The following is a 15,399-nucleotide window of genomic DNA, read 5'->3' as shown; positions in this document are numbered from 1 at the left end:
ACACTGCCAGCTTCCCATACTGCCAGGTAAGTCAACTCCAGAAGGAAGGCCCTGCAGGAGAAAACTAATATACTTGGTACAGCCATTTCTGCTCCGATTGCAGCCATTTTCCCCCACAGGAATTTCTCAGCTGCATATGTGGTTGAAAACATGCCTCCTTGCAGTGAAAAACGTGGCCCTGACTCTCTGTCACACCCCTCTGCCCCATGTCTCTCTTAAGCCATGTCAGAAAGCTTAGATTATTAAACTACAGATACATTGTTTTGCTCTGCCTGTGCATAATAATAATTTTCAATAAAGTAGAGTATTTATAAGGAATGTCTTTTTAATTTTAGAAACAATCTTATTTTACATATCAATCCCTCCATTCACTCACCTTCCCATCCTCCCATGCCCCCCCCCACCGACCCACCAACTACCCCCCCATCCATTCCCAAAGGATAATGAGGCCCTCCCCAGGGATCATCAGAGTCTGTCCCTCTTTCTTGTATCTGGACTGCAATAGTATCCCTTCACAGGGAATGGGCTCCCAAAGTCCATTTGTGCACTAAGGATAAACACTGGCTCCACTGTGAGAAGTCCCATAGACTGCCCAGGCCTCCTAGTTGGCACCCACATTCAGAGGGCTTGGTGCAGTCCAATGCTGGTTCCCCAGCTTTACGACTAGGGTCCCTGTGCCCACACTAGGTCTGGTTAACTGTTTCTGTGGGTTTTTCCAGCACTGTCTTGGCTCCTTTGCTCATCCCTTCTTCCTCTCTACAACTAAATTCCAGGAGTATGGTCCAGTGTTTAGCTGTGGGTGCCTGCTTCTGCTTCAATCAGCTACTGGATGAAGGCTCTATGTTCAACTATGTTGGTAGCAGCATTGTTTGTAATAGCTGGAACCTGGAAGCAACCGAAGAATGGATGGAAAAAATGTGGTACATTTGCACAATAGAGTACTACTCAGTAGGAAAAAAAAACAATGGAATCTTGAAATTCGCAGGCAAATAGATGGAACTGGAAGAAACCATCCCGAGTGAGGTAACCCAATCACAGAAAGATAAGCATGGTATGTACTCACTCACATATGGATATAAGACACAGAGCAAAGAACTACCAGCCTACAATCCACACCACCAGAGAAACTAGGAAACAAGGAGGACCCCATGAGGAGTGTTTTTATAAAGAGTATTTACAACTGTTTAAGTTACAGTTTTTGTAATCAAGGGCACCGTATAACTAGTAACAAGTCTAGTCTTTTCATTGTAAACATTTTTTAAATTTAGCATCAGACTGTATTTAATGCTGAAGTGACTAAGGTAACATCATTTTGTCCTGACTCCTTCTTATATCTACTTAGATACTTCTCAGCCTCTACCTGCCTCTACAGCCATAACTGCCTTGGCACCTTGGCAGCACATTTGAGATTCTCCACAACCCTGACTATGGTCCAGGTGTAAGAACTGATTTGATCATGTGTGTACAAATTAAACATAAATGAAAATAACTGATAAAGGTGTAAATCAAAATAAATTATCATGCTGTGCCTGATAAAACTGCAATGCTCTGCCAAAACAGACATTGCGAGGTCACTCTGACCATCATCACAGATTGATGTGATTGTGGTCGGTTTAATCTTTTGCCTCTAAAAACAACTGCATCCTTGAGATTCAGCATCAAGAGTCCCGAAATGCTGTCCCTCTCTTGGTTGTTAGTCAAAAATAAAGGACTCTAATCTGCCCTTTTATGAGTGATGGCCTGTGACTTTCTGACCTATACTGTGACAATGTATAGGAATACAATAAATAACACAATAGCAGAATGATTTAATAGCCCTTTGCCACAGAGAAATTTTTAAAATAATTTATCTAAATGGTTCAATGTGACAAGTGTATTGTAATAATTTTAGGGAAGACTTGATTATCCTTTTCATTTTCCATAAGCAGTGTCTATACTGGTCCAGACTTCTGAACACTTTATTGGAATATGTGGGTCAAATCATTGCATCATATATTACCACATATAGAGAGAATTGAAACTGTGGATTAAACAGTAGACTTTCCTCTCGATGTCACCATGTGAAAAGGTGGGTTAATAAGAAAGAGACAAGGTATGGGTCTCAGTGGTCAAGTGTTTGATAAGCATGTACAAGGCCATAGGTTCAGTTTCCTACACACACACACACACACACACACACACACACACAATTACTCTTTCTCGAGCCTGTCACAGGAGTTCAGATCAACGTGTTCATTGACTTGTAAGCAGAGAGGCAGTGTGAAGCTGTGTCTCTACCACATTAAAACAGCTCGTGGCCATTAGTGTGATGTCTATGCCAATCAGAACTTTAGACAGCTAGACAGTCCTGGCCAACGCTGTTCACAGTCCCCTTTCATAGTCACTTTCCAGAAAGGACTCATCCTGCTTACCTCATCTGAGACTGTGCAGGGCACGTCGTTCTTTCTAAGCTCTTTCAGTAAAACAGCAGTTCTCAACCTGTCACGACCCCTTTGGAGGTCACACGTCAGATATTCTGCATACCAGATGTTGCAGTTAATAGCAATAGCACAATTAGAGTTATGGAATAGCAATGCAATAATTTTATGGTTAGGGGTCCCCACAATATGAGGAACTGTCTTAAAGGGTTGCAGCATTAGGAAGGTTGAGAACCACTGCTCTAAGGTAAAGATACAGTTCCTTTCTTCCATTTCTCACCAAAGTCTCTTCCATTTCTGCCCATCACACTTCAGCTAGCTCAACCTAAACCATGAACCTAGCAAGACTTTCAAGGAGAGAGGAAATGGCATGTTCCTTCTTTTCACTCTCACTCCTGCTACTAAGTGGGGCTGCACTTGAACTTCCCTTCTGGAAAGAAACCACTGTCTGCTGCACAGAGCTTGTGGTTGAGACTGACCTTCTCTTTTGTGTACTTAGATACACTGGCCTACATAGTTGTAGCCAGTGTGATTTGGGAAGAAAAAAGGAAATAAAAATAATTCAAATTGGGAAGGAGGATGTAAAATGATTTCTGTCTGCCCGTGACATGATCTAACATGTAGAAACCTAGAAGATGCCGTAGAATTCTGGTAGACCAAAAAATTTGCAAAATCACAAGATAAAAAAAAATCAGTAGATACTGACCAGTTTGGCATAAGAACATATCCAGTGAGCAGGAGGAAGAGGAAATTGAACAGACTTCTGTTAGAATAAAGCACTCTAAAGGAACCTAGCCAATGAGGTAAGAGACTCATATATCCAAATTAGAAAAACATTGCTTAAAAGAATTAAGAAAACTAATTAGAAAGACGTTCAATGTATGTGGGTTGAAAGACCTAATTATCAAGGTGACAATATCACTCTAAGTGATTTACAGATTTAGTAGAGACTTTCAAATCCTGCTGATATCTTTGAAACATCAAATAGATATAGAAAAGCTCTTGTGGATTTTTCAAGGATTCCAGCAGCTAAATCTATTTTTAAAAAGATCACAGCTTGAGGGCTCATACTCATGGATATCAAAACTTCTGACAGAAATGTCAGTAATTAAACAATGGCAATTACTGTCATGAAAACCCAAGTTTAAAGACTCTCATAATGCAAGGGAGACTCAGAAATAAATGCTATTATATGTACTCAGTTGGCTTTTAAACAAGGATGACAAAATTTGCCAGTGGAGAAAGAACAGTTTGTCTCCAGGTTGTACTGCACAAAACAAAACACCCCCTCCCCAAACCCCAGGATATCTAAGTGCAAAAAATAATACTGGATACTTATATACAAAATATAACTCAAAGTGGCTCTTTTTTATGTGTAAAAGAAAGTTAATTTCTGTAATTGAAAAGTTTTATATAATACATTCTTATTAGGATTCATGATTCCCCTTCTCCTGCTCTTCCCAGTTTCTCCTCACCTCCCCAGAATACCCTTTCTGCCTCTCTTGAGAAAACAGGCATGTAACGAATAAAATAAGACACGAAACCAAGACAAATCAGAATAGGATAAAACAGCCAACCCCCTCCCAAAAAAAGAAAAGAAAAAAGAAAACAAGAAAGGAAAAAGCAAAAGAAACACAAACAGATGCAGAGACGCACGTATTCCCACATAGGAATCCCATGAAAATCCAAAACCAGAAGTCACAATATATATTCAAAGGACCTATATGGTATTGTGCATGTATTTGTGTATATGTGTACATATGTGCATGTGTGTGCACGCACAAACTTGCGTGCATGTGCGCATGTGTGTGTGTGTGTGTGTGTGTGGTGTATGTGTGCGCACGTGTGTGTTTAAAGGTCTGACAACATTTTGAGACAAAGAACCTCCAAAGATGCCATTGAGTTCATTTTGTATTGACCATCTACAGCTCCTACCCTTAAGAGTGGTTTGTTTCCCCAGTGAGACTCCCTTGGAGGAAACTAAATTTTCTTTTTCAAGTGGTTATCAATTGAAGATAGCTTCTGGGTTAGGGATGAGGGCATGAGTCCACTTGTCCTTTCAGCTCTAAGACCTCATGTGTTGCAGACCCTTGCAGCCCTTTGCATGCTGCCTCACTCTGTGAGTTCATGTGCGTGCCAACTCTGATGTGTCTAGAAGGCATTGTTTCCTTGGTGTCTTCCATCTCTTCTGGCTCTTACATTCTTCCTGCCTCCTCCTTTGCAGAGGTCCCTGAGCTCTGAGGAGAGGGATTTGATGGAGACTTCCCTTTTAGGGAAGAGTGTTCCAGTGTCTCTCACTCTCTGTATATTGTCTGGCTGTGGGTCTCTGTATTTGTTCCCATATGCTGCAGGAAGGAGCTTTTCTGATGATGACTCAGCAAGGCAAGGAACTGTAAGTATAACAGACCACCAATAGGAACTACTTTATTGCTATGATCCTTTAGCAGAACAATAGTGTTTGGTTTTCCCCTAGGTCCCTGGCCTATCTAGTCTCAGGTTCTTGGCCACCCAAGCAGTGCTGGGTATGAATTTCATCTCAGGAAATATGTTTTAACTCAAATCAGATATTGGTTGGTCACTCCCACAAGTTTGTGCAATTATTGTACTAGTGTATCCTGCAGTCAGGTCACCTTTGTAGATCAAAGGCTTTGTAGCTGGGTTGATGTTTACTTTTCTCCTTTGATAGCATGGAGAGTGCCTTCCAGTACCACGAGTAGTAGTCCATGGGGGGAAGGTTCTAGATCAGTACCACCTTGACTTCTCCATGTTCATTGAGTTGTATAAGTGTTATCTTCAGCAATAGGGTCTTAGAGTCAGTTTGTAGAAAGCCACCAATAGCCTTTACAATATCCTGGGTTGTTTGGGGATTCCCGTGGGCCCTCTTTGGCCAAGAAAATTAGGCACAACATTTTTTTGTTTTGTTTTGTTTTGGCACTGGAAGCTTCATTTGATGACTGGAGATGACCAGTTGGGGCTCTGTCTCCCCTGTTTTTTTGAGATTTCATTTTGATTGACATCATATATGTATATGTTTTAGGAAGTTTCTGCTATGTTAGGTTTCCATATAATCCAAGTAGCCTTTAATTTTTATCTGTGCCTCCCTGCGTTACCTCTCTTCCCCCTTCTTCCCTCCGGCTTCCTATTTAATATTCCTGTTCTAGTCCTACCCATCATTCATCCATAATAATCTATTCATTAATTTCCTTTCCCAGGGAGATCCCTTCCTCCTAACTATACCTCCTTGTTCTATACCAAACCTCCGTGGTTATACAAATTATAGCTTTCTAGTTAATCAATGATTTAACAGCTAGCATCCATATATAAGTGACTGCATATCACATTGTCTTTCTGTGTCTGGTTTACCTCACTCAGGATTATTTTTCCTAGTTCCATCCATTTTTTCTGCAAATTTCATGATTTAATTTTTAAAAAACGAGTAAATATTCCATTGTGTAAATGTAGCACATTCCATCTCTTCAACCACTAATAGACATCTTCATCGTTTCCAATTTGGGGTTATTATGAATATAGGCAGCAATGATATGTTTAGGCAAGTGTTCTGTAGTGGAATGAAGCGTCTTTGGTGTAGATGTCATTTGTTTATTGATCTTGGCCATTCTGACATGTGTAAGATAAGAATCTGAAAGTAGTTTTGATTTGCATTTCCCTGATGGCTAAGGAAGTTGAAGGTTTCTTTAAGGGTTTCTCAGCCATTTGAACTTCCTCTTTTAAGAATTCTCTGTTTAATCTGTACCCCATTTTTAATTGGTTTATATGTTTTCTTGATTCCAGATGTTTGAGTTCTTTATATATTTTGGATATTAGTCCTCTATCACATGTATAGTTGTTAAAAACTTTTTCCATTCTGTGTGATTCAAATTCTTAAACTTAAGATGCTTGCTGTCAATCCTGATGTGTGGTAATATATTGTTTATGATCTAATAAAGCTTTCCTGGAGATCAGAATGCAATGCTAGTCACAGCCATATAGGGTGGCAGTGGTTGCACACACCTTTAATCCCAGGACTCAGGAGACAAAGGCAGATGGATCTCTGTGAGTTCAAGGCCACCTAGGGCTACATGAGAGTAAATTAGTCTAAAAGAAAACAGAGCTCACACCTTTAATTCCAGCATTAGAGATATATAAAATAGGAACAGGGTCTCAGATTGGGGCAATTAGTCTCCAGCCACATTAAGGACAGGATCTCCCCAGTCTTGGTACAGGTAAGAGCTCTCTGGTGGTTTGGGGCTTTCATTCTCTGATCTTCAGCGACTTTATTAAATCATAAGCAATATATCACCACACCGATGACCCGAGTTCCATCCCAATACTCATTCAGGAGAAGGTAGAAGGAGAGAACTGATTCCCACCAGTTTCCTAAGACTTCCATAAGTGTGTGCCTCACATACACACAAACACACACACACACACACCCATACCCATGCATACATGCATGCACACATATATACATTAAATAAATTAATAAATGCAAAAATTTAAGCTAAAACTATAAAAATCTTAAGAGAAAACTCAAGAGTAAACCTTCATGGCTTTGAATCTGACAATTATTTCTTGGATAAAACACCAAAACATTAGTTACAAAAGAAAAAATTTAGATAAATCAGATTTCATACAGAGTAAAACATTTGTGCATAAAAAACACTGTCAAGAGATTGAAAGACAGTCCAGAGGACAAAAGAACATACTTTCAAAGTATCAGATAACAGGTTAATACTCAGAATACTAAATTCCAACAATAAAATCCAATTAAAAAGTAGGCATACGAGCTGTGGAGCTGGGATGGGTGGCAAAGTTCTTGCCACACAATCACAAAGACCTGAGGTCATAATATCCCAAGTACCTACATTAAAATAGCTAGCAGAAGCTATACACCTGCAATCCTACTCTTGGAGAGGCGGAGACAAGAGAATCAATCCCTAAGGCCTGATATTCTTGATGTTCTTCAGGCCACATGGCAGTGGCTTCAAGGGCATCAAAACTCTTAGGGATTTGTGGGTCAGTATGGGTTTGTTTCTGTAATTTAGTGGCGATGTTTTGAATATAGGACTTGACATTTGCTGTTAAGTTGAATAAGGTTACTGCTGCAGTGGCAATAATAACTTTAGCAGCTATGAGAGCTGCAACAATGACTCTGATGAATCTTCCTGTGTATACATGCTTCCAGGTCATAATAAAGTAATTCTAAAGTGGATTTCTCCATGCCGTTGGCAAGTCAGATTAGCAGGAATCCAGACATGGATTTGTTATCTTAGAATTAAGGCCAAGAGATGAAGATGCAGTGGAGAGAGAGAGAGAGAGAGAGAGAGAGAGAGAGAGAGAGAGAGAGAGAGAGAGAGAGAGAGAGAGAGAGGTCAATGAAGTAAGAATTAGAAGTTTGTATGCAGTTGATATACAAGTAATGCTCCACTTTTGCTACCCAGGTTGTAGTCTCCTTGTGCCAGATCATTGGGTGGCTTTACCAGTCATGCTGGAATCCAGAGAAACCCTGTAAGAGGAAGCACAGCACTGGGTGGAGTCTAGGCTCCAAGTGATGAAGGGAACAGGACTCAGACCTTACACCCAGACCTTGGTTAGGTCCACATGAGGCTTTACGTAAAATCATGTGTTTGGATAAAGCTTCTTGTGTTTTTATGATGCTATTTTTTAATAGGTGTCAGAAGGAAAGATTAAGAGTAACAATTTTTAAAATTTAAATGGTAAACTCCTTAGGCAAGTGTCTTCCAATGGTCTTGGGTGACCCCTGTGAAAAGGTTGTTTGATCCCCAAGGGGTCATGACCCACAGACTGAGACCCATGAACTTATAACTTGGGAATCCATATTTTAAATGACCATTCCAGTCACTCTATACTTTTTGCACCATTGTTGCATTAATGTAATACTGTGTTAGAGAAAATGATAGGAAAGAGACTAAGGGTCCCAAATATGTAATCATGATTGGTCCTGACTTCAAAGCATTTGGATAGAAAGAGGCACACAGTCCATTAGAGCAAAGCAGAGTTTTGTAATGAGAAAGACATGAACTTGTGACCTTGAACAAAGTCATTAAGCTTTTGAAGCCTCATTTTTCACATGTGAGAAATTATAATCATAATATCTACTTTAGAGAGGACTTTTGTGCAGATTAAATAAAATATTGTAGGGACACGTTTGGCATATGACAACTATTCAGCTCATGGACCTGTGGCAATGTATTTTACTGAGTCCATCCATTTGTTTTCACTAGAAATGAAATTATATGGATTGTTAGTAACAGGTGTAGCAGGTTCAGCAAAGGAGCAGACACAATCACCCTTCAGGCATGCCCTGTATTAAGAGAGACAGCTTTAAAGTCATGAAGGCCATGATTTGGCCCAGAAGTAAGGGAACATTATGAAGACAGTACATCAAACCAGAAGCAAAATGATGGGGCCTTGATGGTAAGGGAATTACAGACATTATGAGAACATTAGAGGGAGACAGCTTGAAGTGAAAGATTAGGAGTTGGTTGCCATGGACAGTGTGAGGCAGAGGATCTAAAGGAGAGGGAGAGTGTACAAATGTGTGAGACCAACCAAAGGAAAGGCAGAAATACCTTATTTCTGTTTCCATGGGGGTGGGAGTACCTTGCTATAGTTCAAAGTCAGTTTCTGGGTGGACATCAGAGTTGTCTGACATAAGGAAGAACATTTGCTTACAAATTCCTGTTACCACCCTGAGTGATAGAGACCAGCGCTTCAGGGGAGGTGGAAACCATAGCTGCAGAGGCCAGCATTTCATGGAGAGAGAGGGAGAGAGAGAGAGAGAGAGAGAGAGAGAGAGAGAGAGAGAGAGAGAGAGAGAGAGAGAGAGAGAGAGAGAGAGAGCTAGGGGTCTGTTGTGATCTAACGGATTCAGTATCCCTCTGTCCTCTGATTCCATTGTATCTGCTGCCTCCTTTCCATTTCCTTTCTTCCTCCTTTCCATCTGTCCTTCACTGCTATCTTCTACTTCTAGAATCCCACAGAAATGTGTTCAATCATCTAATGCTGAAGCTGACTTTTAAGGGCCACATTCTAAGTCATGTTTATTCTCACTCTTCTTGGCAGCCTGAGGCATGCTTCCAAGGAGGCATGATATAGTTGGCTGCCTTGCCTCAGATGTAATGATTACCTTAACAGCCTTGGATAATTCATTTGATGCTAGGAAATTAGCATCTTTTGCTTTGCAATACTTCACACAGTTGCACACAGAGAACTTGATTTGATCCGGTTCCTCATTTAGTTTCTGGGTTAGGAAACTAGGAAGTGAGAATTGCCAAGATGGATGCCATTTCAAAATGTAACACTAGATGGAGTAGAGAGATCATTTCCCCCTTCATTCGAGCAGTTCCCCAAGTATAGACACTGTATTGGCGAAGTAAAATTAGATGACTAAATAAACAGACAACTAAGTTTTCTCTTTTCCCATCCTCTTCATTGTTTACTTTGTTGTCTTATTTTCCTTCTTTGGTCCTGCCAGGTGTGTGTCTGGGTGGAGGGGCTGGGTAGTGGTTGCTAGTTCAACTGGTGTGGATAAAAGGTTCAATAAGAAGTGACTTCCTTTGTCCATAGAGACACTCAAGTCAGCTGTCTGAGGTACATCTGTATGTTGGGCTCCCTGCCTTCTAGTTTCTAGAAGGCTGGTGTGTTAGGCTCTGGTCAATCTGCCCTCAGAGTCCTTCCCCATGTCCTCCATCTGTCAAGTTAAAGAATGTGACCATTTGTGTTTACTCTAGTCATTCTTACCATCCATTAATCTGCAATCTTGCCAGTACCATCTCTCCATTTTTCTAGAAGAGGACACCTTTTAACCTTCTCTCTCATATGTGCAATAAAAATATTGAACCCTATCTCTAAAATTGTTTTCCTGTAATTAGCAAACTTTCTAGTTTCTAGTTACAACTTCTTATAACCTTGTTCCTTTTTTGTTTTCTGAAATGTTATATAGCATTCCACAAAGTTTGTTCTAAATCAGTGGTTAACCTTCCTAATGCTGTGACCCTTTAATACAGTTCCTCATATTGTGATGATCCCCAAACACAAAATTATTTTTGGTGCCTCTTCATAACTGTGATTTTGCTACTGTTATGAATTGTAATATAGAAATTTATGTTTTCAGTAGTCTTAGGCAACCCCTGTGAAAGTGTAATTTGGCCCTGAAAAGAGGTTGCAACCCACAGGTTGAGAACAACTGTTCTAAATAAACACGTTAGTCAATGAACGAGTTGGTATGTGAATGACAGTTTCCTCAACCTCATCAATTTTTGATGTCTTCTTTCCTATATTCACCTCTTACTATGTAATTGTTTCTGTTATGTAATTATCCTTTGTTGGTAATTAAATTTAAGGGTTTTGTTCAAATTGACCCATTATATATGAATTCCCTGATGCAATCCTTCTATTTTGTGGTTATGTCTTACTGGGTCATTTGTTTTTTGGATAATGTTCTATATTTTGTTTTCTGTATTACCTCTTTATATTCACTGACATAAGAGGTGGTTTCCTCGAACCTAGGGACATCTAGAAGCTTCCAGATCCCAAGAAAAAAAATGGGCTTATAGGCGAGTAAGTGACGGGAAGTAAAGGCATACAGGCCCTCAGAAGAATAGTTGGTAGTCTGTGGTAATGTCTGCCTGAAAGTGGTATCAGCCACAATGTTATTCTGTCAGATGAGTTCATCTTCACTATTGAGATATCTGGAAACAAGTGGCCTCTTTTTGGAAGGTTTTGTCTTTTGACATGAGAAAAGCTCAGACTAAGTCATCCCCTGCAGTTGCTGTTGCTCAAGTGCCATAGCTTGCGTATTGACTGTCCCTGACAAAAGCCCCATCTGTTGAAGGCTTGGTTTCCAGCCTGTGGTGCTCTTCAGAGACAACAGAGTAGCTGGCAACTAGTGGGAATGGATTTAGCATGTGCATATTAAGGAAGTGTGATCCCGGCCTCTCTTCACCTCTCTCAACTGCTACAAGGTGGACTGCTTCCTCTACCACACACTCCTGCCATGATGCACCACCTCCCATGGGCCCAGAAGAAGCAGAGTCCCTGAAACTGGAGTCCAGATGAGCGTTTCTTCTTTATCTTCAAGTATATGTATGTGTTCCTGTGTGTATGCCATGTATGCTTGCATGTACACATATGTGCAGTTGCACATGGAGGCCAGAGATTGGCATCAGGTGTGTTCCTTCACTGTTCTCCACCTTAAGTTTTGAGACAGAGCTCGCTTGAGCCTGGGGCTCACACATTTGGCCAGGGAGGGGGCAGAGAGCTCCAGGAAGATTATTGTCCCCACACACTGCCCCAACTCAGACTGCAGATATATACTCCTGTGTCTTGTACTTGACATACTTTCTGGGATCCAGCCTCAGCACCTCATGCTTACATGTCTAGCACTTTATTACTGAGCCAACGCCCAGCCTCAATGTTTCTTCTTTTTGTTTGAGTAAGTGAGGTATCTCGTCACAGTGATGCAAAGCTGACTGATGCCCTCTGATGTCTTCATTGCCAGAGCTCTCTATGTGGGGGTGGAGGAGATGAGTGGGAGACATCTTTGCCTGAGTTTCTTCACCTCTGAGCACAAGCTTATCTCTTCAACATCCAGGAGTGTTCAAGGCATTGCAACATAAAGAAAAACAGTATACACATGACAAAGAATGCATTTTAAAATGTGTTCATTATGAACCACCCCAAACACAAAGACAGGTGGATATAGGCGAAAGGAAGATCCCTCACGTCATGCAGAAAAATGTGCCTAATGTATGCTAATTTGGCAGGATTACAGAAGTGTATAAAAGGGAAAGTCATAAGACAGCATTCTCCAAGGAAATGAGACCAGAAAGTAGAGAGAATATGGAACAATTTTATTCACTTGCTGTCTTCTGCTGGCTTGCCGTTGAAATGAGGAGACCGTCTAACACATTAATCACCAGAAGGAGTTTTTCTTCGTGCCAAATTCAAGTCTCTCAGCAGCCACAGAAGATTTACTGTGCTCTGGGGGTAGGCAGAAGGGAGCCAAACAAGCAAAAAGCTCCTTTTTCCTCCAACCAGTCTGCCATGTGATGTCCTCTCTGTTTCCAGGATCCCAGGGGAGTGAGATTTCCAGACAAGCCCCACCATCTCATTCCCTTCTTGGAGAAATAAAGCTCCCCCCAACTCAGTGTTGGGTCATACTGTGCAGCTGAAAGCACAGAATTCTTCTCTTGCTCCATCCAAGACCAGTGCATCTCTGGAAGGATTCTTCCTAAACTCCATTCTTGGCTGTTATTCTGCAACTGCAAATTCTCCTCTAAGCCTCTAGCATCTTTTTAGCTGTAAAAAGGGAATGAAAAATGCACCCTAAGACCTTGGTTGTTAGTTTGTTTTTCTCCCCCTAGCTGGCACAAGTTCTAGGAATTTGTGCAATGCGGACTGGAGATGCACCAAGCAGTCTCCGCAGGCTGCCAGGCACTCCCAAACATGGTTCTAGATGATAACGTGTACTTTTAGGGTAGCAAGTTGCCAGTAACACATATTCCACCCATGCAGAGGCTTGGAACTTGTGGTATCTTAGATCGGCCTCTGTCTCGTCCTCTGCATTGTGAACCACATATATCTTACCAGCTGCAGATGCAAAACAGCTGCACCTCCAGGGGCTCCTACATATCACACCTGCACTTTCCTCCCATGAGCCCCAGGAAGATAAACATAAGCATGTATGTGCTTTTCCATGGGAATAATAATCATTTCTAATTCAGTACTTGCTGAATTCTCAGAAAAGGATCATTTACTAAATAACTGAAAGCAAATGTCAACTACATGTTATTCAGTCTTACAACAAGGACACCCAGAAGAACAAAGGAACACAGAGCAAGGCTTGAGTGGGACATATAAATAAAAGAGGATAGAAGTACATCAAACAAAGAAAAGAACAACCAACAAGTGAGTACATGAGTTTTGTTTTGGTAAAATTGTTCTGCCACTATGACAAAAATATGAATCTGATAATATGTTTCTAGTTGAATGACTTATTGGATTATCAGCTGGATTTTCAACTCCAATTTTAACTCACTTAGAGAGTCATTCAATGGCAACCATAGCATCTACACTTCCTAGACTCCCTTGCAGCTAAGGTCTGAATCCCCTCTCCCTGTGAGACTTAGAGAATCTGAGCAGCACCAGGTAGAGGCTAGAGGTGAGGAGATATTTGGGCAAGCCTGGTGACAAAGGCACTCCTCACTCCTCCAGTGTGGGTGCCTAAGAGCAGATGGTGTTGATGAGGTTTTTATGCATCTATATAGTGGCATTTTTAAAAACCTACCCAGAGCCTGTGGCAGGTAAGAGTTTTTATACCTGGGTATTTTACAGCATCACCTCTAAAACAAACATCATGATTTTCTTTTAGAAGCAATATTCCTTTACCAGGGACAGATGGATAGAAGGTTTCCTGCTCCAATATTGCTTTGAATATGCAACAAAAACTGGAAAGTATCAAGTGGATAAACATCACACACACACACACACACACACACACACACACACACACACACACACACACACACACACACACCTCCTTGAGGGTCATCCTTAGTTTTAGTGCTCAAGCCTGTGCTTCATCTTTATGCTTCTGTGGAACATTCGGACCTTTTCCTCCACCCCGTTCTGAAGATAGCTTTGTCTCTCTGCCAGCCCCTCATGCAGGCCCTTCTACAGGAGACACACTGTGTGTCACCCATCTCTCCAAGCTTGACTCTCTTCAGAGTTGAGAACTCTGGTGTACTTTGCAACCTTAGGTTTCTAATGCACTCGAGGAAAGTTAAGATTACAATTTTGTAGACTGCCTGGGTTCTGTATCTTGACCATGTGGCGATGATATCTTCTTCAAGCTATCTTCATCCTAAGCAGAAGCTAAATTCTGTTTAGATAGTCAACATGTGGATGGTCGGGAGTTTGGTTCACCTCCTCAAAGGTGATCAAAGCCTCCATAGTCCCAAAGTCCCAGAAGTGAACTATTTGTTCATTCATCAAACACTGTCGACAAATCTGCACTTAGAAACTTAACTGAACTGATTAAAAGTTTAGTTATTCATAAGATTTGTGAAAAATGGGGCTGGAGACATGGCTTAGTGGTTAAGAGCACTGGCTGCTTTTCCAGAGGACCAGGGTTCAATTCCCAGCACCCACATGACAGCTCACAGCTGTCTGTACCTCCTGTCCCAGAGGATCTGCCACCCTCACACAGATATACATGCAGGTAAAACATCAATGTACATAAAATAAAAATTGTTAAAAAAGATTTGTGAAATATTTACAAACACTATAGTGTATTGTCTTGGGAATGAGACACAAACCCAAGCCCAAAATTTGTTTATGTTATATGTATATATATATATATATTTTTTTTCTCCAATAGCTCAAAGATGATTTTGTGCAGTATTTTCTGAGTGTCTATGTTTTGCTTATGACCTGTCAGGGGTTAATTTTTTTCACAGCAGTATCTGGTCAGCACTCAAAATGTTTTAGACTTTGGAGCTTGGCCTTAGATTTTTCAGATTAGGGTCATTTTGCCTACATTTGCATGTCACTATATAAAGAGCTGAGGGGTGGTGAATGCCATAATGAGAATGGGCGAGGGATATCATGGGAATTTGGATTTGAATAAATGGAACCCAGAAGCAATGATGAGGTATAAATGTCCTAGTTGTCTTTCTGTTGTTATGAGAGTGTCATGACCAAAATCAACTTGGTGACAAGAGGGTTTATTTCATATTATACCCTACATCGGTGGTTCCCAAATTGGAGAACATATTTTTGGCAGTCTTAGGAGCCCAAAACCAGAACTGTATTTTTCTTGCTACTTAATATCTGTAATCTTACTACTGAACAGTGTCCCAGTTCCTAAGACCACAGGAAATGTATGTGTTACAATGGTCATGACCCAGTGGTCAAGAACCACTGCCCTATAGTCTAGCATGAAGGGAAGTCAGGGTGT

Source organism: Mesocricetus auratus, unplaced genomic scaffold (assembly GCF_017639785.1).
Source record: "Mesocricetus auratus isolate SY011 unplaced genomic scaffold, BCM_Maur_2.0 Super-Scaffold_100026, whole genome shotgun sequence".
Lineage (NCBI taxonomy): Eukaryota > Metazoa > Chordata > Mammalia > Rodentia > Cricetidae > Mesocricetus > Mesocricetus auratus.
This window is presented reverse-complemented; position numbering follows the sequence as displayed.